At 41.2% G+C, this 27,808-nt stretch overlaps 1 protein-coding gene across 2 annotated transcripts in view; it reads right to left on the bottom strand.

Annotated features, from left to right (window-relative positions):
• Timp (Tissue inhibitor of metalloproteases) overlaps positions 1–27,808 on the bottom strand; it is a 142,294-nt gene that overhangs the window by 86,577 nt on the left and 27,909 nt on the right. Inside the window, exon 1 of one of the 2 annotated variants that reach the window (XM_080284816.1) lies at positions 11,003–11,276. The exons of the other annotated variant lie outside the window; for it this stretch is intronic. The gene's annotated coding sequence lies outside the window, so the exon portion shown is untranslated. Of the gene's footprint in view, positions 1–11,002; positions 11,277–27,808 lie in introns of those variants that run through there. 2 annotated transcript variants of the gene reach the window in all.

Below are 27,808 nucleotides of genomic sequence, written 5' to 3'. Positions count from 1 at the left end.
TCATAATTACGGTACTATCATCCTCGTCATACTATCACAATTATTACAACCATCAGCGTTATTATCATTATCACCGCTGTAAGAATTTTTGCAGTGAACACCCAATCTTCATTATCACCACCATCATCATAATCCTCCCCCTCCTCCTCCTCATCATCATCATCATTATCATCATCATCATCACCATCCTTCTCCTCCTCCTCCTCCTCCTCCTCCTCATCATCATCATCATCATCATCATCATCATCATCATCATCATCATCATCATCATCCCCACCACCACCACCACCACCACCACCACCCTTCTCCTCCTCCTCCTCATCATCATCATCATTATCATCATCATCATCATCATCATCACCACCATCATCATCACCCTCCTCCTCTTCCTCATCAACATCATCATCACCATTCATCGGGGCAGTGATCCAGACACAGGAAGAAGGAAAAACACAAATGAACGAAAGTCACTACAAAAACCGCAGCGGAAACAGACCACATCTCCACTCCTGTCCAGCCGCTTCACCCCGTCATTTCTTTTTTATTATTGTATTTACCAGACGATTTTATTCAGCTTGGGAGGGGAGTCCAATAGTGAAGGGGTTGATGAAGACTGTATCCAACCCTTCCAGTTCGAGAACTCGCCTTTAGGTTGCGTGAAATCGTCTGGACTTAGCGTGAGTTGTTTATTTATCTGTCTATTCATTCGGTCATTCATTCATTCATTCTCTTATTCATTCATTCACTTATTCATTTATTCATTCATTCATTCACTTATTCATTCATTCAAATAATCACTCTCACTCACTCATTCATTCATTCGTTCATTCATTCATTCAATCATTCACTCTCTCACTCACTCATTCATTCATTCATTCATTCATTCACCCATTCACTCATTCACTTAACTCATTCATTCGTTCACTTAACTCATTCATTCAGTCATTCACCTACTCACTCATTCTTTCTTTCAATCACTCACTTATTCATTCAGTCATTCACGCACTTACTCTTTCATTCATTCATTCATTCATTTACCAGACTCTGAACACAGGCTATCATAACCCTTTCCTTGAGATCCAGCGGTCCTCCTGCATGCCAAATACCTTCACATGCCACCACCTTCTCCCTAATACACCATCTTTATAAACATAGTATTTTCTCAGCTACCCGACAAACTGCCTCTAGGTCATTAAGCTCGTAATTATATAAGCCATGAAGACGAGGACAATCTCTCACAAACCGTCATTAACCTTTTTAATTAACCTGTAACATTCACGACCCTTCTCTATCTCCACTTTTATTATCCACGACCCTTCACTATCTCCAAGCTTATTATCCACGACCCTTCACTATCTCCAAGCTCATTATCCACGACCCTTTACTATCTCCAAGCTTATTATGCACGACCCTCCACTATCTCCAAGCTCATTATCCACGACCCTTCACTATCTCCAAGCTATTTAAGGGCCATAATTAACCGGGTTGTTTAGGTGCCCTGATAACAAGCCCAACCACCTCGTTAAATCTCACTAATTAACCTTAAACTGAGGGTAATCCAGAGGCACAAATGGTCCTTCCACCCTCAGACTTCAGATGGTTTCCTAGTGACGTTGAAAATTCCCAGTGACGTTAAAAATTCCCAGACGTAAAAAATTCCTGATAACGTTTAAAATTCCCAGTGACATTTAAAATTCCCAGTGACATAAAAAATTCCCAGTGACGTAAAAAATTCCCAGTGACATTAAAAATTCCCAGTGACGTTAAAAATTCCCAGTGACATTAAAAATTCCCAGTGACATTAAAAATTCCCAGTGACGTTAAAAATTCCCAGTGACATTTAAAATTCCCAGTGACATTAAAAATTCCCAGTGACGTTAAAAATTCCCAGTGACATTTAAAATTCCCAGTGACATTAAAAATTCCCAGTGACATTAAAAATTCCCAGTGACATTTAAAATTCCCAGTGACATTTAAAATTCCCAGTGACATTTAAAATTCCCAGTGACGTTAAAAATTCCGTGACGTTAAAAATTCCCAGTGACGTTAAAAATTCCCAGGGACGTCTAAAATTCCCAGTGACGTAAAAAAAATTCCTGATGATGTTTAAAATTCCCAGTGACATTTAAATTCCCAGTGACGTTTAAATTTCCCAGTGACTTGAATATTCCCATTGACGTTGAAAATTCAGGACAGATTTTTTTTTTTTTGCTCACGAGGTCTGAGGGGTTCAAATTACTCTATAGTGTGTTCATTTTACTTTAACTTGGCCTAACTTTTCGTCCTTTCGAAGCTTATATACTTGGCTCAAATTTTCGTCCTTTCGCGGCTAATTTCTCGTAGCTCAGTGGCGGAAAAAAGACAGTACTACGGTTCTACTCGTACATCCTTTCCACAGCACTTATTCATGACTAGCATCCCTTCTTAGCGCTAATCTATCGTTACAATGCAGCATTCAAGATGGAGAGACGGCAGTTTTAGGCCATGTTAGAGTAAGAGGGGTATAGTATAGCCACACAAATTCTGAGCTGAGTCTCATACTAATTCACGTAAGCCTGTAATCCGAAATATAGTGAGGGAAATTCCAGTATAACGAGGGAAATACCGGTATAGTGAAGGTAATACCGGTATATTGAGGGAAGTACCGGTATAGTGAGGGAAGTACCGGTATAGTGAGGGAAATACCGGTATAGTGAGGGAAGTACCGGTATAGTGAGGGAACTACCGGTATAGTGAGGGAAATACCGGTATAGTGAGGGAAATCCATACCGGTAAAAACATAGAGGTTACCGGTAGAGTCTTAATCTCCCACACTACAACACACCTGAACACTTTCCCTTTTTTCTTCCTTACTACCTTATTATTTTTTTTTTCAACTTGGGTTATTCTTAAAGTCAAAAGGTTAATGATGGCTACGGGTACATCAGCCCCCCCCCCCCAGTTCCGAAAATCTCCTCTGAGCTGAATAAAATCGTCTGGAGATTGGAGGAAAAATTAATAAAAAGGTGAAAAGAAAATCACCAAACTGAAGGGGTTAATATCACTCGAAAAACCTCACCGTAACACACTTAGCACACTTTTTTTTTTATATATATAAATACTTTCGCAGGTTTTCATCACACTATCATCAAAAAAATATATCTTGGGATTTATTAAACGCATTATCATACTTTTAAGTCAGAAAATTACCTTGTTAGTATCCCCTTGAGTGAATGGATATTGAGATGGGGGTAAGATGTTGATAAAAGAAGGGAGAGAGAGAGAGGAGTGGATCTACTGGAGTGGATCTGGTGGGGTGGATCTACTGGAGTGGATTTGTTGGAGTGGATCTATTGGAGTGGATCTGTTGGAGTGGATCTGTTGGAGTGGATCTATTGGAGTGGATTTGTTAGAGTGGATCTATTGGAGTGGATCTGTTGGAGTGGATCTATTGGAGTGGATCTGTTGGAGTGGATCTATTGGAGTGGATCTGTTGGAGTGGATCTGTTGGAGTGGATCTATTGGAGTGGATCTGTTGGAGTGGATCTATTGGAGTGGATCTGTTGGAGTGGATCTGTTGGAGTGGATCTGTTGGAGTGGATCTGTTGGAGTGGATCTGTTGGAGTGGATCTGTTGGAGTGGATCTGTTGGAGTGGATCTGTTGGAGTGGATCTGTTGGAATGGATCTGTTGAAGTGGATTTGTTGGAGTGGATCTATTGGTGTGGATCTGTTGGAGTGGGGAGAGAGAGAGAGAGAGAGAGAGAGAGAGAGAGAGAGAGAGAGACAGACAGACAGACAGAGATCTGCTGGAATATAAATTATGTGGAATGTGGGCTGTGTGAAAGAGAAAAGTGATAACGTGAATGATGCGACATGGGAATCAATCGGCTTATCAGTGTAAACAAGATTAGAATCAAGTGGTATGACCCCAGAGAGAGAGAGAGAGAGAGAGAGAGAGGATATGATGGTAAATAGGCTAGCAAAAAAACAAACAAAAGAAAAAAGAAAGAAAAGAAAAGTATGTAAGAAATTGATAAGTTGAGAAATGTAGCGTAAGGAATTTGCCCATCATCATCATCATCATCATCATAATGTCTACTGGCAATATCATTAGGCTATCTCCATAGCTTGACATCTTCATTTCATATCATAATCATTCTCCTAACCAAAACTGGGACGAGCGCGACTAAAAACCAGAAGAAGAAGAGGAAGACGAGGAAGATTATGATGATGAAGAAAAGGAAGAAGCAAAGAAGAAGAAGAAGAGGAGGAGGAGGAGAAGACGAAGAAGAAAAAGATGATGATGAAGAAGAAGAAGAGAACACGAAACCAGCAGAAACCATCATCAGAATACCCATTTATTGCAAACTAAATAACTTCAATTAAATATCTGAATCATGCAACAGGACGCAGATGACAAATGTTGCAGCCTTCATTATTACCCCCTGACAGCGGACCTAATGGCTCTAGTCCACATGTGTTTATGAGGCGACTTAATGGACGCCTTAGCCTGTGGGATGGAGCCAAGAATTTCCGGAGGCTTCAAGGGAGGGTTAAGGGATTTACGGCATACTTCACTGGCCATCTGTTGACAGCCACACCCACTTGCCAAACCCCCTGAAGATGAAGGAAGTCTTAACTGTTCTTGAGGCTTCTTCCTGGCGGTTTTAGTCTGCTTAGGAGTGACCTGTGGTCGTCTGAGAGTATTAACACACACACACACACACACACACACACACACACACACACACACACACACACACACACACACACACACACCAGCGTAACTCTGACAACGACTGAAAATCTTACCTGTATCAGAAATCTTAAAGTATATTATCAAAACCTACTCCAGACGATTTCATTCAGCTTTGTAGAGGCTCTTTCTCGTCTAATGGGATATATATATATATATATATATATATATATATATATATATATATATATATATATATATATATTATATATATATATATATATATATATATATATATATATATATATATATATATATATATATATATATATATATATATATATATATATATATATATATATATACCGGTACCCGGTATATAAAGTCTTCACTAACAGTACCAACGATCGAAATCTTGACACTATACCCTAAAAGAAATCTTAACTGTTTTTTAAAGCTTACTTCCGGATGGTTTTATTCAGCTTAGGGGCTGCTTTTCGTCGTGTGAAGGTAAAAAACAGTATCTATTAACTCTCAGTAGACGACTAACACAGTTCATGTAGTTACCCGAAGACGATTTTATTCATATTAGCAGCGATTTTTGATTGACTCTGAATTCTATGGCTGGCTGAAACCATATCCTACATTAGTTTTACTGAAGCACGTGCCGGTAAGATAAGAGGAAGGAAAGAATGGAGGAAGGTAATAAAAAAGGAGGAATCAGAGGAAGAAGAAATAAAGTTAGGGGTGAAAGAAGGGAGGAGGAAAAAGGAAAGAAAAGGAATGTAGACCTGTGTAATGCATGCTGTGACGACGAGTAAGTTAAACACCGACAAATAAATAACTAAAAATAGACAGACAGATAGATAGATAAAGTGTAGATACCATATATGCCATCCCCCAAAACAGTACACGCTAAGCGCCCTTGCCTCGTCCTGACAACTTAATTAGAAGCTCCGTACTGCACCTAACTACCCATCAGCCAGGGCGGCTCTAATTACCTCGTCACGAACAGTACCACAGAACATGATTCGGGGACAAACAACCGCTTCACTGTGATGACCTACTCTCATGCGGTCTGTAAAGCTTATTGCTGTATTTATGGAAATGGATTTAAATGTTTTCTTCTCTCTGTTCATCTTCTGTAATATATTAATATATATATATATATATATATATATATATATATATATGTAAGCGCCGTGTAATGGTGAAACTATTAAGAGTTATATCCAACCCCTCCAGTTCGAAAAATCTCTTTAAAAAACTGAAAATAGTGTGGCTGTAACAAGAGTAACACCCACGATGTTCCTAACACGTTGCTAACAACATTGTACACAACCACTGGCCAAAGTCCCACCATCCCTAATTGGCACGTCACGAAGAGTACCGTAAGGGAGGACCCTGGGGCCAATTAACCATTTCACTACTAAGACATTTTCATTTATTTTTGTGACTACTAGACGATTTTATTCAGTTTACAAAGGACATACAGCAGTGATGAGGTTAATGTCAGTCGTATCTAACCCCTCCAGTTCGAAAAATCTGTCCCTAACCTTAGTAAAAATCGACAGCAGTATGAATAGCCAAAGAAAAAAAAATTCCTTGAACTCGACCAGTCTACCACACGCAAAGAGAGAGAGAGAGAGAGAGAGAGAGAGAGAGAGAGAGCATAATTAAAGGGAAAAAAAAGTCTGGTTCCAAAAGTCTATCATATGCAACAAAAAAAAAAAAAGAGAGAAAAAACAAGAAAAAATCCGCCAGACGGCACGACTAGGGAAAAAAAAAAAGAAAAAAAAAAAAGAATTCCTCGTGTTGACAGGCTAATACCACCTTCGTAACAGCTTCGTCCCTAGCCACTCACGCACCACGAACCACCCAAGGCAACTCATCACGATCAGTACCGTATGTCTTAATTCAGGGCTAATTATCACTCACAAGTCCCTATCTCACTGCTCACCACACCACAGCACTGCAAATTCACTCACAACTCCCCATCTCACCGCTCACCACACCACAGCACTGCAAATTCACTTACAACTCCCCATCTCACTGCTCATCACACCACAGCACTGCAAATTCACTCACAACTCCCTATCTCACCGCTCACCACACCACAGCACTGCAAATTCACTTACAACTCCCCATCTCACTGCTCATCACACCACAGCACTGCAAATTCACTCACAACTCCCTATCTCACCGCTCACCACACCACAGCACTGCAAATAGCCCCTTCTGTACGATGACCTATGATTCTTGCAAGTACCAGGCAGTATAATTTTAAAGCAAATTATTTTCATGTTCCGGAAAATCTCACGTGAAGGACTTCGTGGCACATCTTCAGGTATTTGTTATTCGTATTACACCTTTGCAGACTAATGTATGCGTCTTTATACTTTTTAGACCGACATAGTTTTCACCAATAACATACAAGATGATATTACAGCATTATGTACAGAACGTGAAGGGGCACAGTGAGTACAGCACCCTCGCCCTAAAACTGGTCTCCGGGCCAAACATTTCACTCTTTCTTGCGTCTCTAACCTTTGATCGGCTGTTCTCAAAATCGAAATACGGTACTTGATTCTTGCATGACCACTTTTTTTTTTTTTTTTTTTAGTTAACATTAGCATGTGACCTTGACCTATGACCCATTGTTCTCAAAAGCAGTAAGTCAACCCATTGGCTCAGCCCTGACCCTTCCACCACGTTCAGCGCAAATCAGGTGAAAACTGTTTGTTATTTTATTCACACAGACACACAAATCTAACTCTGACCTTGGTATTTCCCTGAGTGTTTTTAAAACTGAATTCATTCGTTCTTGTCGTAACCACAACCCTTCCACCAAGTCTGGTCTAAACTGGTTAAAAAATGTTTAAGTTGACCTGCCATGAGACCTTGGCCATTTCCTTACCGTCATCCCGTACTTCATATCTGTCCAGCTGGGCAAAATTAAGTTGACCTTGCTATGTGATCTTGACCTTTGACCTATTGTTCCTCCAGATAAGTGGTTCAACTCCTTGGAAAAACCTCCACCCTGCCATTAAGTTTGGCCCAAATCATTTTGAAAATTCTGAGTATTTTGTTCACACACAGACATACACATGTCCAGTAAACCATTGCCTATTTGCTTCGCGAGCGCGGGTGTAATAAATCGCTAAGGAAGACGTTACGAAATGAATACGACACCTAGCCCGACCAACCCTTTCTGCACGATGACGTCTGTTGCAACGTTGATTAAGGTATACCGGTACAGTACTCCTGCTACTGTTTTATTCAATTTAGAGGCCTGATGTAAGGAAGGAATTGTACATTTTTCACTCTGTTAGTCTAAAATTGTCATCTCTCAGTCTTGAATGCTGAGTTGTAGCAATATATTAGAAGAATATGATGCGGGTCATTAAGAAGTGCTATGGAAAGGACGTAGGGTAGTAACATTGTCTCTCTCTGCCAATGAGCTACGTAAAATGAGAATACTGCAGGACGAAAATCTGGACCATGTTGAGGTGAAAGGATTATAGGGACAATCCTCATTAACCTGACCTATGTATAGTAAATAAATTAAATAAGTAAATAAAGCAGTAAATGGGACGAAAATCCAGGTGAAGTTAAGATAAAAGACCCATACGAAAAATATCCACTGACCTGACCTACGAAATAAAAGCTACGAGATAGAGAGAGAGAGAGAGAGAGAGAGAGAGAGAGAGAGAATCTGGGCCAAGTTTAGGTGAAAGAACAATATAAACTATCTCTATTACTCCTTAAAGCTCTGAAAATATCCCAGTGGTGAGTAAGACCGCTTGATTTTAGCCAGAATTAGCCAGACAAGCCTTTGGTCGTGGCTTAGGGGGTAATCTGAGGTTATATCTTAATCCCCTTTGTGTGATGGTGTCTTTTGGGGTTTGTCTTGCAGTTGGTATTCGATTTCATTCTCTCTCTCTCTCTCTCTCTCTCTCTCTCTCTCTCTCTCTCTCTCTCCAAACCATTTTAAGCCCATCAGGAGCGTAGGGGTCCAGGGCAAGGCAACTCACTCCCATTATTATAGACAAGAGATACCAGCATACCAACCCAGCATTTATCAGTGTATTTTAACTCTTTCTCACCTCCTAACTCACTGCTTACGAAACTGAGCGAAACTAAACACCGTAAGTCGAATGGAACGTCACGATAAGAAACGTTTATCACGGAAATACCTGAACGATGATGAATGAAGGTGTGGAGCAATTATCACTGGCCGCTCATGTCACTTTCTCTCTCTCTCTCTCTCTCTCTCTCTGAAACTAACCCACCCCATTTACTTCTTCACATTTTTTTTTTTTCAGGCCATATTTCGGACTGAAGGGGTTAGACTTAGCCTTTATTAACCCATTCATTACGCGGGGTATCTCCTAAGTTAAACACACACACACAAACACACACACACACACACACACACACACACACACACACACACACACACACACACACACACACACACACACACACATTAGCTTGAACCAAAATAAAAACATACTCGGGGCTGAAGCTGTTCTTTGGAAACTCGGCGACGTTCCCTTTTAGCTTACTACTACTACTACTACTACTACTACTTCTATTACTACTACTACTGCTACCACCACCACCACCACCACTACTACTACTACTACTACTACTATTTCTACTACCACCACCACCACCACCACCAGACGATTTTCTCCAACGTAAAAAGGCCTTTCGTATGACTGGGTTAATCAGTTAAAATATCTAACCCATTCAGGTCGAGAAGTCTATCCTAACCAGAAGAGAATCGACAAGAAATGGCAAAAATAATAAAAATAAAAGTCTCCAAGCTTGATAATTTAACAAGAGAGTGGAAGATGCTGATAATGCTGACGAGGCCCACATTCTCTCCTCACTAGGCTACCCTCCCACGAGACAAGGCAACTGTAAACACCAAACACACACACACACACACACACACACACACACACACACACACACACACACACACACACACACACACACACACACGAAGAAAAACAATCCCCCAAACAGTAAACACACACACACACACACACACACACACACACACACGACCCCATACCACGAGAACACTGGACACATACACGAGAAGCCAGTGCAAAGATACATATATATATATATATTCTTCCCACTCACCCTGAACATACCCCACCTAAACTAGAACGCTCCGAAATTAGTATGTTATGGAAGGTTAGGTTTTGATCACCTCTCTGTATAAACACACTCTTATATATCATGTAAATAGAGCTAATGCAGATCTTTATTATATACAGATACTCGATAGCCTATGTACTCATGACCTAGTGTAATAATCAGGAAGCTATACTCCTACACAGTAATAAAAATGTAAGCACAGTCAGAATATATACATTTAACACACACACACACACACACACACACACACACACACACACGTATTGTTCAAGCACTGCTACAAACACACCCTCATGGCATGTAAGTGAAATCCAACTCTTGCCAAAATATTGTCACAAACTAAAACCCCCAATTTAGTATAACAAAAAAAAGTTTGAAATCTTAATCACTAATATTTATCATTAACCTCAAAACTACTGGTATATAAATAACATAATTCTTATAAACACGTCCCTATGCATTTACCTGAGATATATGTAATTAAGATGCTCACCTTTTGATAATTACACGAGCTAGAACTGTCAATTTGTGTAAGAGTAGAGCTTGACATCTTAATTGCTATTACTTATTTTAAACAGATGTGTCCACCTAGTCCTTGAAACACACACACACACACACACACACACACACACACACACACACACACACACACACACACACACACACACACACAACCAAGATACCACGAACTAGACTCCAAAAAATATAAATAAAAAAGAAAGGAATGCTTAAACTCCCAACTGCTACAGCCCTACATTTATAACAGTGAATTAACACTCCTTGAAACACATCCTTACTGCACATACAACTCTATAATATCACAAAACAAATTACGAACATTGTGGCCTAATACATGTTTGAAATATTAATCTGCATATTTACCACTAAGTTATAAAGTGTATTCATAACCTTCACCTAAAGACATTCTTATACGTGAGTTTAGTGCCGCACTTACGAGATGCCCTGCTTAATCTCCAGAATATCACGAATCGACACCTCGTAATTAGTGTAAAGTTATCAAATTTCTATGTATTTACCAACAATATACAAGAAGTAGTAGTAAAAAATGTAGTAATCACCAAGTCCCGTGAACATGTCCTTATACCACCTACGTGAAGTCGAGCACTTAAAAGAGATAGGCTACTCACTTTCCAAGCCGGGCGCGAGGCAGGGCAGACGAGCAATGTCAACAAACAAGTGCAAGCTCGGCGCGTAACCACACAAATGTTTCTTTAATCAACAACCTACACTATTTTCTCTAGCAGTCCCGAACTTGCCACGGACACTAGAAACCTTTTAATGGCTTGCCTGGGGGATTTGTCACTCGGGAGAACAAGTATGTGATGAAATAAAAGCAAAAATCAAGAGTTCCATGGAGGATTTTCGGCTCAGATCCCGGGAGCAGAGTAAGTGCACCCTCCTCGCGCGGTGTCCCGGCACTAACTAAACCGTTTTCCTTGGCCCTTTCGCTTACTTGCCTGGCCTTCTCTAGTCCCTCCCATGCCTCTCACGTTTATACAGTAAATTTTCCACCACCAGTGAAGACGTTTCAGAATTAATGAGCTTCAGGTGCGCCTTTCTGATCCGATTTTCCGTAAGCTTGGCACCCAGCTGGCTAATTCATTCAGCGACGTGAACATTTCCGTATCGTGACGTCTTTTGTTTTTTATTCTATCTTCTGGCACTTTTGCTCACCTCTAGACACCCCTCATGGTTGCTGTAGCTTCAGGTTCAGATGAAACGTAAACCCGGTGAACTGCTGGCTTAAATTCCCCTGTGCAGTCCACTTTGCTCCTTTTCCCTCAGCCAGCCCGAGTCTCTAATTATGTCAGTGCCACCACATGAAGGCTTCCCTCTCCAGCACTCCCTCGTAGTGAAAGGTTAGAAAACACAACATTCTCCCCCTTATCACCATGAAGTCTTGTGTATTTTCCTTCCTGCCGCCGCTGCATGAGTTCATTCAGATTAGGGAAGACCTCCGCCAGTGAAAAGGTTAAAACACATTCCATTAACCCTTTCGTACCGTGCTGTTTTTTTGTACTCCTTTTACCGACCAGTAATTGTATTCAGAGGATTGATATCTGTTAGGGATGGGGTTTATCAGTAGCTATTTTTCTGAGCGGATTTATGGCTGTTTAGACGGGGAGAATAAATATTTCACTGGTATCAGCCGTCGGGATTTAGATGTGTGACTTGAAGGACGTAAGGTAAATTAAGTATATAAAGAAAAATCGAATAGGAAGTTGTATAGGTCTGGAGACCTTACACAAAGCTGTATATAATTTTAAAAGGCAATGGTTAAAAAAAATAACGAGATAATTAACTTTCGTTTACGCAAAACGGATGAGTATATAATTCTCTTGCATACGAGGCTCATGAATTAACCAAAATAACCACGAAATGAATAAAACATGAACAAAAAGATGATTTGTGGGTTTTCTAAGGACATTATAATAACAGGAGATGGGCGACCGTGTCTGAGCGATAATCAGGGACATGACAACGGCCATGGGTAACCAGTAATATTTGGGAAGGCAATGCCACCTCACGGCCACAGACTGTTGCCAGAGCTTTAGGAATGCGTACACGATTTTTTCATTCCAATCCGAAGCAGGTGTGTAGCTAGAATTTAAAACATGGGGTGGCCAAGCTTGTGAGGTGGCCTTAAGAGAACTCCGAAAGGGAGTACGGGGGTATTCCCTCTGAAGTTTGAGCCTTTGAGGTGGCCACTGGGGTGGCCAGGCATATTTCAGAGGTGGCCAGTGCCATTGAGACGATGACGTCATTTGTATTTTGCTATCGCCAGATGATAATCAACTCGGGGGAGAGTTCTTACACTGAAGCTATCTTCGCCACCCACCATAAAACGTTGAGTAGCTTACGTTCACGTCCTTGGATATTATCGCTGCCGTAAGACAGTTTTATGTAGCTAAGGATTATATTTAGATTCATAAAAACAGATTTATTTTTCATTTGGTAGGACTTTGATCATCCAGCCAGGAAATCAACAACTGTCCTTGAGACGAGTTACATCCTAAAACAAGAAGAAACACTCACAGGGTGCAACACGTGCGTGGTGCAGTCTGTCTTTAATAAAGGCCGTCCACAGGCTCAGTGGGCTTTTTTTTTTTTTTTTTTTTTTTTTTTTTTTGTGGTGGTTATGAAAAATTGTTAGAAAGTAATGGTGTATTCGTGGTGAACTGAGGCATCTTCCCTGGATCTCATGTACTATTTATTGCATGATTTGTCACCGCACTTGAAACTAACGACACCGTGCTTGGACACGACATGTGCCACTGTTCATGTGGAAGAGCCTCAAGGCTTAATGTTTGACCCTGCCATATGCCCCTGATCTTGGACTGATTGCTTTCAAACTCTAAATTAGCTCATCTTTACCTGACTGTAAACCCATCCTCCGAGTTTGGTTCATATCGGATAAAAATTATTTAAGTTGACCTGTTATACTGAAAATAGATGACCTGAACCTTCGCTTAACATTATAACCTTATACCAAGATTAATCCGGGTTGAATCAGTCTTATTTGAGTTGAAAGGCCAGACCTCTGACCTTGCCCTGTGACCTTTACCTTTGATCGATTTTTTTTTTTCCCTCAAACTGTACACCAAGTTTGGTCAAAATAAAAAAAAATGGGATAAAAACTCTATTGACGACCCTTTTCAGCCAAAAATTAATTACCTGTTCCTCTGATGGTCCTAAATCAATATGCCAAAGTTAGTACAGCTTCTTTTAATCTTTTTTTTATATATAATCTTGCTAACAGACAGACAGACGGACAGACGGACAAACCTGACCATGCATTTAACCCCCGCGTTGCTCGAGCGGGTGTAAAAAAACACGCCTAATGCAAATCCAATTAACCTCCTCACCGTTATTGAGGCAAGGTGGAGGAAACGCCAACCTGTCAGGGGTTAATATGATTAGACGTGGGAGTGCTTGATGGTATACAGGTGTGCGGTGCTGCGGTGGAGGTGACGGTATGGCCCAGCTCGTGTGTTGAGAGCTTCCACCCTGACCCGTACACACACACACACACACACACACACACACACACACACACACACACACACACACACACACACACACACACACACACACACACACACACACACACACACACACACTCACACACACACACACACACACACACACACACACACACACACACACACACACACAATAGTTTCTCTTACACTACGGTCCGTATTCTCGTCGGTTGAGGAAGCTCCCTAAAACACCTTTTCGTAGGCGATTTATTTTGCTTATTACACCTTACTGTCCATTTCATTGCTACATAAGTCCTTGCAGTATCGTCCTTCTCTGCATAGATAACATAACCGTACAAAAGGCTATTCACCAGCGATATCCAAAAATAAATCGCTAAGGAAGAGGTGTTAGGGAGTTTCTTTAACTGACTGGAATACGAGCCTATATCCAAACTGAGCCAAAAGTTTAAAGAGAAAGAATGTGGGTTGAAATGGTGCATCATGACTCCCGAACGCCAGACGTAATAATAATAATCATCATCATCATCATCATTATCATCATCATCGTCATCATCATCATCTCATGCAGTCCACCATTCGCAATTTGGGGGATAGAGAGGGAGTTGAGGGACATTGTATAGCCACGCAGTGGATCCACCCAAAGCCACCACGTGAAGGCCTCCCTCTCCAGCCCCTCGCCACACGTAAAGGGATGCATTTTGAGTCTGACCAGTATTCCAGGTGGCGTAGGGGGCATTTTAGTAACTTCTTGGCTGTTTTTTTTTTTTTTTTACTATATTTCAGTTTTATATTGTTTTACTTTTATGCATTCCTAGCAGCGGAACAGTTTGCCTCACTAACATACAAGAGGTAAAAAAGTGTAATCTGCTATTAAACCGCTAAGAAGGAGGTGTCACGAAGATTTCCCCGCTACTTATAGAATGCGACCTTGCCTGCACACTCACTATTACTGGGTGCCTACTGCCTGGTGGCTAGGTGTGGCGACGCCTGGCACCTGTCAACCGATTTAGTATACAGATAACATTGTTTTGTAACACCTTGGCCACGGTCGTCTTCACTCCAGGCTTTTTGTTATACAGAACTAAATTCAGTGGTCGTGTGCCGTAGTGTGGAATGTTTGTGTGCTTCCTTGTCAGTGACGTCTGTGGGATGGACGGAGAAGAGTAAGGCTGAGACCTTTGTTTTATGGCAGGCTAGACACTGTGGGTTCACTGCATGTACAGCAGGGTAAAATATGTCATGAGTCGGTAGCCTAAATATTAAAATATACTGGGTAAGACATGCGATGAATACTGTACAGAGGACGGTACTGTACACAATTATATATATATATATATATATATATATATATATATATATATATATATATATATATATATATATATATATATATATACTGTACAGATATATGTATAATAAAATCAAAGTTGCTGAAAGCTCTAAGTTCCAATTTTATATATAATTTGCATTATAATTGCAAAGAATATGCATAAATTATACGGAACTATTAACAAATATAAACAGACTACACAATCCTTGTCCCAAACCGTTTGCCTTAATGACCCTAACGGCGCCAGACAGGGACGACTTCACGCGGTGGCACCAGTATGACCCAGCAGCTTCGCCTCGTGGTTATACTTACCTCCCTCGACCCCCTTCCTAGCTCGTCCTCGGAATGATGATGGTGGAATGCAGGAGAACAGTAATTTTAGCCTGCAGTCCACCGGGTTCGCGTTCAGATGAGTTTGGGGCCACAACGCAAGCATAAATTTAAAATCTTCTTCCTCTTTTTCATCCTTTTATGCAAGACTGCCAGTGAAAATATTATGAAACTTTCGAGAAGCACAACCGTCAGAATTTATCCGTTCATCATCTGGCAACACTGGGCAAGGCTGACGTTAGGTAGGCGGACAGAAAATGCGGGATGAAGGAAAGATAAGGGAAAACGTTGAGAGATAAGATATAGATAAACTTAATAAGAGTTTGTCATTTCTGTGTCAAGGATTATAAGGACACGCACGTGGACTTCATGAACTTTTTCCTCTCCAGCTTAGATTTCGTAACTCCTTTTCCTGAGCGGCTTGTTTTTCAGATCCAATTATGTATTATGGATAGTATTCCTGTTACCCATGATTTTATTTAGCTTTCAAAGAGTCCAAAATCGTGTAGAGGTTCAGGAAAGCTATATCAAAGTCAAGAAAAAAATACCTGAAAAAAGTAAGAATTCAATATATAAAGAATTCAGTGGGGAAAACAGGTCCCCGGGTTAAAGAGGTCAGTGGACGGTATGCTAGTGCGGTTAGGAAGCTTACTGACACCTCTTCCTTATCGATTTATTTCTGATTCTGCTCCGTTACTATATTCTTGTGTTAGTCATGCAGTCTTTGTCGATACTGAGAAGACAGAAAGCAGACCAGAGGATAACAGTGAGTAGTTTGGAAAATAAATCGTTGAGGAAGAGGTGTTAGGGAGCCTCCTTACCCGACCAGAATACAGATCAGTGTCTCCTACTACACCTAAACCCTCTCATCATTAGGACAGCTCTAGCCATACGATTTCACTGAGCTGCGAGTGAGTCCAGCGCTCGTATTCTTGCCGGTTGAGGAAGCTCCCTAACACCTCTACCTTAGCGATTTATTTTTGGATATGGCTGGTTAGCATCCTTTTGTGCGTTTTCTGTGCAGAGTTTGGCGATCTGAGAAGGATTTATGTTAACACAGAGTAGGACAGTAAGATGTAATAAATAAAATAAATCGCCTAGGAACAGGTGTTAGGGAGCTAACTTAACTGTGAGACTACCAGCCGAGGAGACAGAGACCCGTATTCTGGTGGGTTAAGGAAGCTCCCTAACACCTTTTCCTAAGCGATTTATTTTGTTTATTATACATTACTGTCCTCTTCTGTGTTCCATAAATCCCTCTGATGACGCCATACTCTGCATAAATACTGTAACGTTCAAAAGGATATTAACCAGCCATATCCAAAAATAAATCGCTAAGGAAGAGGTGTTAGGGAGCTTCCATGATCGACGAAAATGTGAGCCTGAGCGTGTTAATGTCATGATGAAAATTATGTCGATGTTGAACTTGAAATTACCTGATGATGCCCCTCAGTATAAATTAATAAATAAATAGTAAATAGGTAAATAGATACATAGGTAAACAAATAAGTTAATAGGTAAATAAATAAATAAATAGGTAAGTAAATAAATAGGTAAATAAATAAACAAATAGGTAAATAAATACGTAGTTAAACAAATAAATTAATAGGTAAATAAACAAATAAACAGGTAAATAAATACAAAATAAACAGGTAAATAAATAAATAAATAGGTAAATAAATAAATGAATAAATATGCACAAATTAACCACTGAATTGTTCGTCGAAATTTAAACCAGAAAAAAATATGGTCCATTTCGTATGTTATTTTCCCGATCTCTCTCTCTCTCTCTCTCTCAACGTCAGTCTTCACTCTTATCCTTACTTTCCCCAAACACTTCAATTCAGCCTAGGAAGATCTTTCGTACTGGTGAGTTTGATCGCTTTTAACAACTGCTGCCCAATTTACCCCGAGGTCAAGGAACCCTCATAGATACTGATATTAATAAACAAAGTGCATAGATTCTAGGAAAAATAATGATGCTGTATATATTACCTAAATTAACTCTATACTGCTTAAACTGTGGTGTATGTTAGCTAGGCCGAGGATGCTTGCCAGCCAGGAGAAGCGCAAATATTTAAACCTGCGCTACGACAGGGTGGGGTGGGTTTGAGGGGGGGCAGTCAGATGGTGAAGGACAGGTTGATATGGAGGCGATTTGTTTTTGGTTATCCCCTCCTGGATTAAGGCGCGTGACTTTAGATATATAGACAGATAGATAAATAGAGAGAGATAAACAGATACCGTAGATAAATTGACTGACAGACATAGAGTAATAGGCTGACAGATAAATAGCCTGATAGACAGATAAATAGACTGACAGACGGATAGATAAACAGACTGACAGACAGATAGATAAATAGATCGATAGGCAGATAGATAGCCAGCCTACTAGATGTTTCCCAAAGCTTGTTGAAATCGCTCATTACCAGCCAGATTATAAAAAACAATAGCCTACTCGTGTTTCTGAAGGGGTTGGACTACCTTAACCCTTTGGCGATGAAATATTTCCCTCATAAAAGTTCAATGTAATAGTCCCACCGTAGCCAGAAAAGGTAGGCCTCAACTCCTGCCCAGACTAGGATTAAATAATGAAAGGAAGGGATTTCAGCGCCTGATACTATGAAAAAAACCGTGTCGTCATTTTTGTCACCTTAATCACCACCACCACCGTTATTCTCATCACCACCGCCATCGCCACTACCAATAATATCACCACCACCAGCACCACCATCATCATCATCATTATTATTATTATTATTATTATATGTAAATAAGATGGGTAGAATCGAGAAAAGTGAAGGGGAAGAATTATCATCAAAATGCTCTTCGAGAAATGGAGAGAGAGAGAGAGGGAGAGAGAGAGAGAGAGAGAGAGAGAGAGAGAGAGAGAGAGAACTAAACCCATAAAGATAGGTTACAAGATTGCATTATCCTTTCATATTAACAAAAACAAATGCCGTGTCGCTCTCTCTCTCCGGTGCAGGATAAGATAAAGCGGAGATAGGCGGGTGAAGAAGTAAATGTATTTGATAAGAGATACACCACTGGGAGACATGGTGAGGAAATGCAGGAGTGAGTGGAGAGCACCTGGAGTATTATTATTATTATTATTATTATTATTATTATTACTGTTATTATTATTACTTCTTAGGTTATTTTAAAGTAGGGATTAAGGTTAGGATGATGACGATGATGATGATGATGACGATGATGAGCAGGAGGAGGAGGAAAATGAAAATGAAAAGGAACAGGATGATAATGATGATGATGATGAGGAGGAAGAGGATAATGATGATGATGGTGATGATGATGAAAGTACCTCAAGTCTCAGGTTCGAGTCCCAAGCATGATTAGACATTGAAGTGTGTGTTTGTAATAAGCCCTTTTATATTCTTGCATAATGTTGATGTCCTGTTGGGTTCATACAGATGACGTAATGGACACACACACACACACACACACACACACACACACACACACACACACACACACACACACACACACACACACACACACACACACACAGCCATTACAACACCTCACCATGCATCACTCATTGCAGACATCCCTCACTCATTCGTACTTTTGCCAGCATGGGAAAGAGTTAATTCTAGTTACCACCTCTCTGCAGGAAGATGCATCAATCCTGAAATGGTCCTCTTGATGGCATTTATAGTTATTATTTTATGAGCTGGATTTTGTCATGTCAGCTTATCTGTAAAAATAAATAAATAAATAAATAAACAAACAGAAGAGGTGGATAGATAAGTGTTCCATTTACCTCAGGGGATTTCCAAGAGCTGAATAAATCGTCTGACGGTGTCTGTCAAAGCAGGTGAATAAAATCGCATGACGGAATCCAGGAAAAAAAAAAAAACATTAACAGAAGTCTAAATGCCATCTACATCTACGTAAGAATTCGTCTCATCATCACTATTTTTTTCTTCGTTTCCCAGAAGACACTTACGGCTCAGCGCTAATCCGTCACCGCACAACAAGAAACGTCCATTGCGCAAGTGCGGGGCCGAGAGTATAAATAGAGCCGGATGTGTCCCGCCTCACCCCGGCCCTCCTCCACCTCTACTCGGCCGCGTCATCGCCTCTCACACAGGACGCCTCGCACAAAAGGCTCCTGTTTCGATTTTTTTTTTCTTTTTATGGAGGAGGGGATAAGAGGGTGGAAAGGAGAAGGATGTGTCATATGAGGATGGCGTTGTGATTCATATCTATTTTATTGAATTTTGCTCTCCTGGTGACGTGACTCGCCGCTTCTGAAGGTGAAGTGTGTGTTATGTATGAAAAATGTAGCAGTTCTTGTTACTGTAAAGGTGCAAAATTAATGTATCTCCAGCGCTAATGAATTCCTGTGGAAGAACTGGCGCTTCTGAGAAATAAATGAGAATATTATTATTATTATTATTATTATTATTATTATACTATTACTACTACTACTACTACTACTATCTATTTCTTTACGGTGTACAAAGTAATTTACAAGTACTGAATGAGCCCTTTCTAGCCAATACCAGACGAGCTGACTCAACTGATTTATTAGCAAAAGTCGGCCTTGCCATAGCCTCACCACACTGCCCTCCCTTACTTGACAATTTTGGGTCTTTGTGCCATTGAGTTATTTTTTCCTGATCACCGACAAACTATCCGATTCTTCACTCGTCACAGCTTTCCTTCATCAGAATTGAATCGTCTGGAGTTAGCCCAATACTTAGTCCACTACTACCTAGGACTGCTGGTAGGGTATAGGCTACTTACTGTACCGCCCTCCTCCTACCAGATTAAGATCATATATACCCAGACTTTGGATTCGCTCCATAATTAACTTTCTAAAATGCTCCGTTCTCTGTTTATAAGGGTGGGTGCCAACGGGGTGAGCCGGGAACAGTGCGGGTTTTAATTCAGCTACGAAACCCCCGCCTCGACAAGGGTTAACCACCTTCAGCATCAGAACATCACTATGCACAGCTGATAAGCGCCCCGCCTCACTCTCCCCCGCTCCTACTAACCCCATCTCCCCATCACCCTCTCCTTCACCTCCCCACATTCCCAATCGGTTTACTCCCCTGCTTGCTTCACACTTCCTCTCCCCACTCTCCTGCTTCCCTCCACACCACCTCCCCTCTCACCCAAGCTCTCTCCCCTCCCCCCCACACTCATAATGTATCCTGTTGCCTGACAGCGGGGGCAGCAATAGTATATGACACACACACACACACACACACACACACACACACACACACACACACACACACACACACACACACACACACACACACACACACACACACACACACACACACACACACACACACACAATGTATGCAGGTCCTCTGGCGCCCGTGAGTCAGTAATTAGCACAACACAAGGCAACACAGACACCACCTCTCATGTGTCAACACCATTTCTCTCTCTCTCTCTCTCAAATTTTTACGCACTAGTGAGTAATCTACGAGTATGCACCACTTAATATGCTCTCTCATATATTCTCGCGTTTTCACATCTTATTTACATTCTCTTCGTGATATATACAAATTTCCTCACTCAGACTCAACCATTTTTATTAAGTATATTTCCACAGCATCATTCCCCCTTCCATGCCTATACCCGTACGCGCAGCACTGGGTGGGGGCGGGTCACTTCCCCAATGAGAAGGTGGTGTTCTTGGGCCGTATATATGAGCCGCCCTTCACAACCGATAAATCATCCTTTGAATGTGTGTGATATAGTTTCCTCCCTCAATCAGGCATATACAAGCCGACCTCTATAGTAAATACGTACATGCAGGGACACATACATACTTACATACATACATACATACAGTACATACATACATACATACACATCTTAGGTCTCATATCCTCCTGCGTGACCCCCTGTGTCTTCCTAACATCACTTCAGTTCAATAACGACCCCGGGAATATTACCGTGTCATTTATATTGTGGAAATTGACTTGGACGTGGTGTCAGGGAGCCTTCTAAAGCCACGAGACTATGACCCTCCCCTCCCCTTGCCTTCCTTTACCGTATAATTGCCATGCAGTATTTCATCAGTATATTAGGTGGGGGTACACGCCATCCACTCACTCGATGTAGTTGACCTTAGGTGATTCTGCAATGAGTGACACATCAGATGGTTTCCTGTAACCCTAGAAACCATTTCCTACGTTGGGTGGTAACCATATAGACAAATGGTTGGTGGACTAGAGGGTTCAGGTGCTTCAAGAGGATGGGGCCTGTCAGGGTTTATATTGAAGGGATGCTTGGGGTTTATTGCTCACATAATGCCACTCAGGGGCGATCGACGAGGCTGGTCACCCTCGCCTTTAATTTCGGAACTGAATAGCCTACACCAGGGACCCGACGCAAAAAAGAAAAAAAAACTGGACGATAGATTTGTGTGTGTGTGTGTGTGTGTGTGTGTGTGTGTACTACTTCCTGGCCGGGGTTAGCAGGAGGGAGTGGTGGGCGTGGGGAGAGCCTTCTGGTGTTTGACTAACCTTTCCCTGTTGACACTGATACCAGCCTCTTATCTTCCCTTATCAACAAATATCCTCTTAGCGATCAAGGCGTCTTCTGAGGTGTGGTTCCCTTAGGACTTTATTTTTCCTTCTCCTCTTTCTTTACTCTCTCTCACTTTCTTTACTCTCTCTCTCACTTTCTTTATTTTCTCTCACTTTCTTCCTTTATTAAGTTCATTTTATCTGATTTTATTGATTCTTCTGTTTTCACGATTCTTTTTATTTTCTTTCATTATTTTTTATTTTTCCCCCAGTTTCTCTCTCTCTCTCTCTCTCTCTCTCTCTCTCTCTCTCTCTCTCTCCATCTATTATCTTAAGCACCCATAATTCCCACTCATAAATCTTCCCCCCCCTTTCCTCTTTTTCTCTCTCCCCCTCCCCTCTCTTTAATCTTCAGTAATTCCCACTCATCTGTATAATTTTCCTCTCTCTTTTTCTCTCCCTCACTCTCTTTAACTCCCCCTCCTTCTCTCTCTCTCTTCTCTTTTTCTCCCTTCTTCCCTTGAGAGATTTATTGCCTCCGTTTTCTTTGGCTAATACTGTAATGGGGGACAATATTAAAGTTGTATTTTTTTTTATTGTCTTGTTAATGTAGATGAGAGAGAGAGAGAGAGAGAGAGAGAGAGAGAGAGAGAGAGAGAGAGAGAGAGAGAGAGAGAATATGATAATGCTAAAGAAAGGTCACATCATTTAACCTAAACGAGAGAGAGAGAGAGAGAGAGAGAGAGAGAGAGAGAGAGAGAGAGAGAGAGAAAACTACTTCTGCACTAACCCCTTCAGTCCCAGTAGGTATTTTCCACTTAATTCCTTCCACTTTCAGACGATTTTATTCTGCTTAGAGAGAGAGAGAGAGAGAGAGAGAGGAATGGAGACTGTCTAAGCTGATTACTACAAATGGATTTCCCCAGATTAAAAAAATAATAATAATAATAAAATAATCATAATCGTCTGGAGATAACAAGAGTAAAGCAGGGAATAATATTAGTCTGGAGGGGTTTAATAGAATCGTCTGGCCATAGTAGTAATAAAGCAATAAAAAAAATCTAATGGTAGGGGGTTAATGGAGACTCTTTTATCCCCCTCCATTATGAAAAAGTCCCCCCTGAACTGGAAAAAAAAATAGTCTGATAGTAAAGAGAGAGAGAGAGAGAGAGAGAGAGAGAGAGAGAGAGAGAGAGGCAGTTTCCCCCATTTCAGGTACATTTATTGATCTCTTTACTGGGAGGACTTATTTTATTTATTTGTTTATTTATTTGTGCTAATTTTGCGTTATTTTTATTCGCCCAAGGGAGTCTTTTTGAGCATCAGAATTTTGACTTAGCCCTTCATTAACTTTTTCAGGCACTAGAAGTCTTGAACGATAAAAAAAAATGGTTGGTGGCCTCAAAATAAAAGGAAATAATTATACCTATTGACGGCACGAGGCTTGTTAGTGCTGATAATCAAGTACTTCTACGTCCTAATGTTCCCCTACAAGACGACCTACACCAGGAAAGTTAAATATGGACAGGGGGAAAATAGACTAGGAAACATTACAGAAAAAATGAATAAGTCAAGGAAGAGTAATTTGTGCCTCTCAGGTAAATGGGGGTGATTAAGGCAGAGAATCCAAATGAGGGTGATTAATAGAGAGGTAATGATGTTCTTGTATCGGTGCAATCATTGTCCCTAATTAGAGGACGAGGGGCTGTTAAGTGAAGTTTGGTCTTTAATTATACTGCTGAGTGAAATAGATAGATAGATAGATATAGTACGTAGATATATAGGTGGAGAGACTGATAAAAGGATAGGTTTACAAGCAGACAGGCAGGCAGATGTTGGTATAGACAGAGAGAGAGAGATTTTACATAGACAGATTGATGGAGACTGATAGAAAGCTAGATTTAGAGAGAGAGAGAGAGAGAGAGAGTGGGGATAGGGCTCCATTTATGCTTATGACTGCAGTGGATAATGAAGGCAGATAATCAGGTTTTTACAGCATCTCATTACTGCCCTAAAATAGTCGAACCTCATTTAAGTCTCTAATTATTCTGCTTCATGGACGGGAACAAATGGAAAATAAATTGTGCCCGACAGTCTGACCGGCAAAGGAGGTGGAGGGCGCCGAATTTCCCCTTCTCAGAAGTTTTAAATTTGTCTCGGCCGTCTGCTGTGATGACCTTGTACACACACACACACACACACACACACACACACACACACACACACACACACACACACACACACACACACACACACACACACACACACACACACACACACACACATGATTAACAGCAAACCTACACTACCTATCTCATGCTCACTCACACCCACCACCTCCCTATTCATCCATCCACATCTTTCACTCATCATCATCATCATCATCATATTTCTTACTAATAAATAGAATGGGTTTAGCTTAGAAACTAGAAACTAAACCACGCGCAAGAACGGAAGCGCTCTCTCTCTCTCTCTCTCTCTCTCTCTCTCTCTCTCTCTCTCTCAGTCCAAACACACGTAAAATATTGTCCGAAAATACAGCAAATACCAAGTTTTATGGTGAATTTTAATATTACATAAGAAATTAGGAAAAGGGAGAAGGGTGCGTGGCGTAATTCAGGACAGGGAGGGAAGGGTGCGTGGCGAAATTTAGGAGAGGAAGAAGGGTGCCTGGCGAAAATCAGGAGAGAGAGAGAGAGAGAAGGGTGCGTGGCGAAGTTCAGGAGAGTGAGAAGGGTGGGTAGCGAAATTCGAGAGAGAGAGAGAGAGAGAGAGAGAGAGAGAGAGAGAGAAGGGTGCGTGGCGAAATTCAGGAGAGAGAGAGAGAGAGAGGGGGGGGGTGCGTGGCGAAATTCAGGAGAGAGAGAGAGAGAGAGCGTGGCGACATTCACACATCTCGCCTATTACTGAAGAATTAACACCATTTGGCATTGATATTGGTGTAGATCGTCGAGTTTACCCAGCGAAGTATACTATTAAAAGCCTAGCAGTTACCCAAGACGACTCGTACATGCTCTTGGTATACCGATTTTAGGGCCCGTCTTCTCGTACGGTGGGGAAGCTTACCCAACACCTCTTCCTTTGCGATTTATTATGCGTGTTACGCCTTACTAGTCTCATATCATATTTATTCCGTTGTATTATCGACATAGGTTGCTTAAGGAATAAAAAAAAAACAGTTGATAAATTGACACATGCAGAACTAAACCGGTAGGGAAAAGGTGTTAGGGAACTTTCTAATCCGACAAGAATAAGATCCTTTTGCCTGTATTCCCGTCAGTTGAGAAAGCTCCCTAACACCTTTTCCTAAGCGATTTATTTTGTCTCCTCTTCTGTGTTACATATATCCTTCCAATATCGCCATTCTCTGCATAAGTAACGTACAAAAAAAATATTAACCACCCACATCCAAAAATAAATCGCCTAGGAAAATATGTTCGGGTAAATTGTTAAGGTCACCAATTCGTCAGAGGCAAAAATTAACTGCCAATAGTAACCATAGCAACGGTTATTTCCACATCCCCCCTACCCCTCCATTCCCCCTCCCCAACCTTCCCCCCCTCCCTCCCCCATCACAGCACACTCATACCTCCCCTCCACTCAGCAACACCCCCCCCTTCCTCCTCCTCTTCTATCTCTTCTCCCCCTCCCCCCCTAATATCTCTTCTTCCCCCTCCCCCCCTAATATCTCTTCTTCCCCCTCCCCCCCTAATATCTCTTCTTCCCCCTTCCCTCCTCCCTTCTCCTTTATCTCTTCTCTCCTTCCCCCTCCTCCCTCCTCTTCTAATGTTTTTTCCTTCCTCCTCCCCTCCCTTCTTCTCTTCTATCACTTCCCTCTCCCTCCGTTCCTCTTCTTCTTTACCTATTCCCCTTTCCCCCTTCCCTTCCCTCTCTTATTTCTTCTCCCCCTCCCCTCCCCCCCCTCCTCTTCTATCTCTCCCTCCCCTCCCTCCAAGCACTTATTCTGGCTGCTTGCGCCTGAAGTGTGTCTCCTCTTATATACGAAGGGGGAGGGGGAAGAGAGAGAGAGAGAGAGAGAGAGAGGGGGGGGGGAAGACAGAAAGCTCCTCCCCCCTCCCAACACACACCACAAATCCTCTGACTGAAGACGACAGGAAGCAGCGAAAAGATATCATGTGTAGTATAAGAGAGAGAGAGAGAGAGGTGGAAATTGCATAGGAAAGTGTGACACAAAACTTTTTCAACTCAAAGCAAACGCGATAGGGAGAATGAATGATATTGTAGTTCGAGTTTATTTTTGGTTTTATTTTTTTTTCCTTTATTCAATATGGGCACAAATTACGTCCACTGCCGGCACATAGAACCAGATAAAGAAAACAGGATCCACTCATCTTTTATACAGAAGATTATATTACGCTTTAATATTCTTCATCCATATCAGTGGGTTCCCTCATTTATAATTTTAGGAAAACAAACAAATAAATAAGTAAATATAGGTAGATAGATAAATAAAAGAATCGGTAAATGATATAAATAACAATAAAATAAAATGTCCGGTTGCACCCCTTCGTTCCTTTCAACTTGCTGGTCTCCAATCTACTGCAGCGAGATTCCAACGCATGTGGTGAATGTTGATCAGTTGAACAAGGTCTCAGTGGGTGTGACACGCTTTCCACGTACTCCAGTGACTACCACCCTACCTCTCTATTTCCAACACCACACATCCTATTACCACCCATGCTTATTCATCCATTTATTTGTGTGTCTGTCTATTTATCTATACTTATTTATTTATTTAATGGGTTAGGTAGGAAGGGAAGAGGTTAAGACGGGAAGGTATGGTAGGTGAAATGGAAGGTATGGTAGGTGAAATGGAAGGTATGGTAGGTGAAAGGGAAGGTAGCAATAGGTAATGGTGCCGTATACTTGGAGTGTATAAAAACATGTCTATACGTCTTCAAGGCATCTGATTTACATGTATCCATTGGACGACCTTAGCACCAGCCCCTCAATATGACACTACGCATGCGCTGAAGCCTAACTGGGAGGCGTAAGAACCTAACTTCTGGAACGGAGGAGTTTGGCCCCTCCAGATCCCCTCTCCAGTGTTTATACTTTACCTCACAGCTGCATACTTGGTGCTGGCGGGTGAAAATTGACCTTGACATTCAAAATCTCTGCATGGATAATTTGTTGACGAATCTACAGTGTATTTTGGGGTCAGTGTTAGTTTAGAAAGATATCATTATGTTTAGATTCGGTTTCATTATATTTCGACTCGGTTTCATTGTTTCGACTTGGTTTCATTTTGGTTTCATTAGGTTTCGACTCAATTTCCAAGACCGATTGAACGCCTCCTTACCTGGCTATTCCTTCTATCAGCCCCCCCTCCCTCCCCTTCCCCCAGCAAGTGCCCCAAGTAGCCATTTCCCCACCCACACACACCGCCGCTCTGAGAATAGCCCAACCCAAGTGCCTGCCTCTGCCCTGCTTGCCTGGCCGGTGTGTTGCTGACTCCACAACAAACACTCGCTGCTGTCAGGCTGTTGTGCTGTGAAGAATGAAAGTGTGTATGAAGAATGAATAAGAGAATGAAATTGTGTATGAAGAATGAATAAGAGAATGAAATTGTGTATGAAGAATGAATTAAAGAGGTTGAAATTGTGTTTAAAGAATGAATTAAAGAGAATGAAATTGTGTTTAAAGAATGAATTAGAGAGAGTGAAATTGTGTATGAATTATGAGTTAACGAGAATGAAATTGTATATAAAGAATGAATGGAAGAGAATA

This window comes from Coenobita brevimanus, chromosome 103 (assembly GCF_032717465.1).
Source record: "Coenobita brevimanus isolate Jiangsu-jjx chromosome 103, ASM3271746v2, whole genome shotgun sequence".
Classification (NCBI taxonomy): Eukaryota; Metazoa; Arthropoda; class Malacostraca; order Decapoda; family Coenobitidae; genus Coenobita; species Coenobita brevimanus.
Note: the sequence above shows the minus strand (reverse complement) of the source record. Positions and strands in the feature narration are given on the sequence as shown.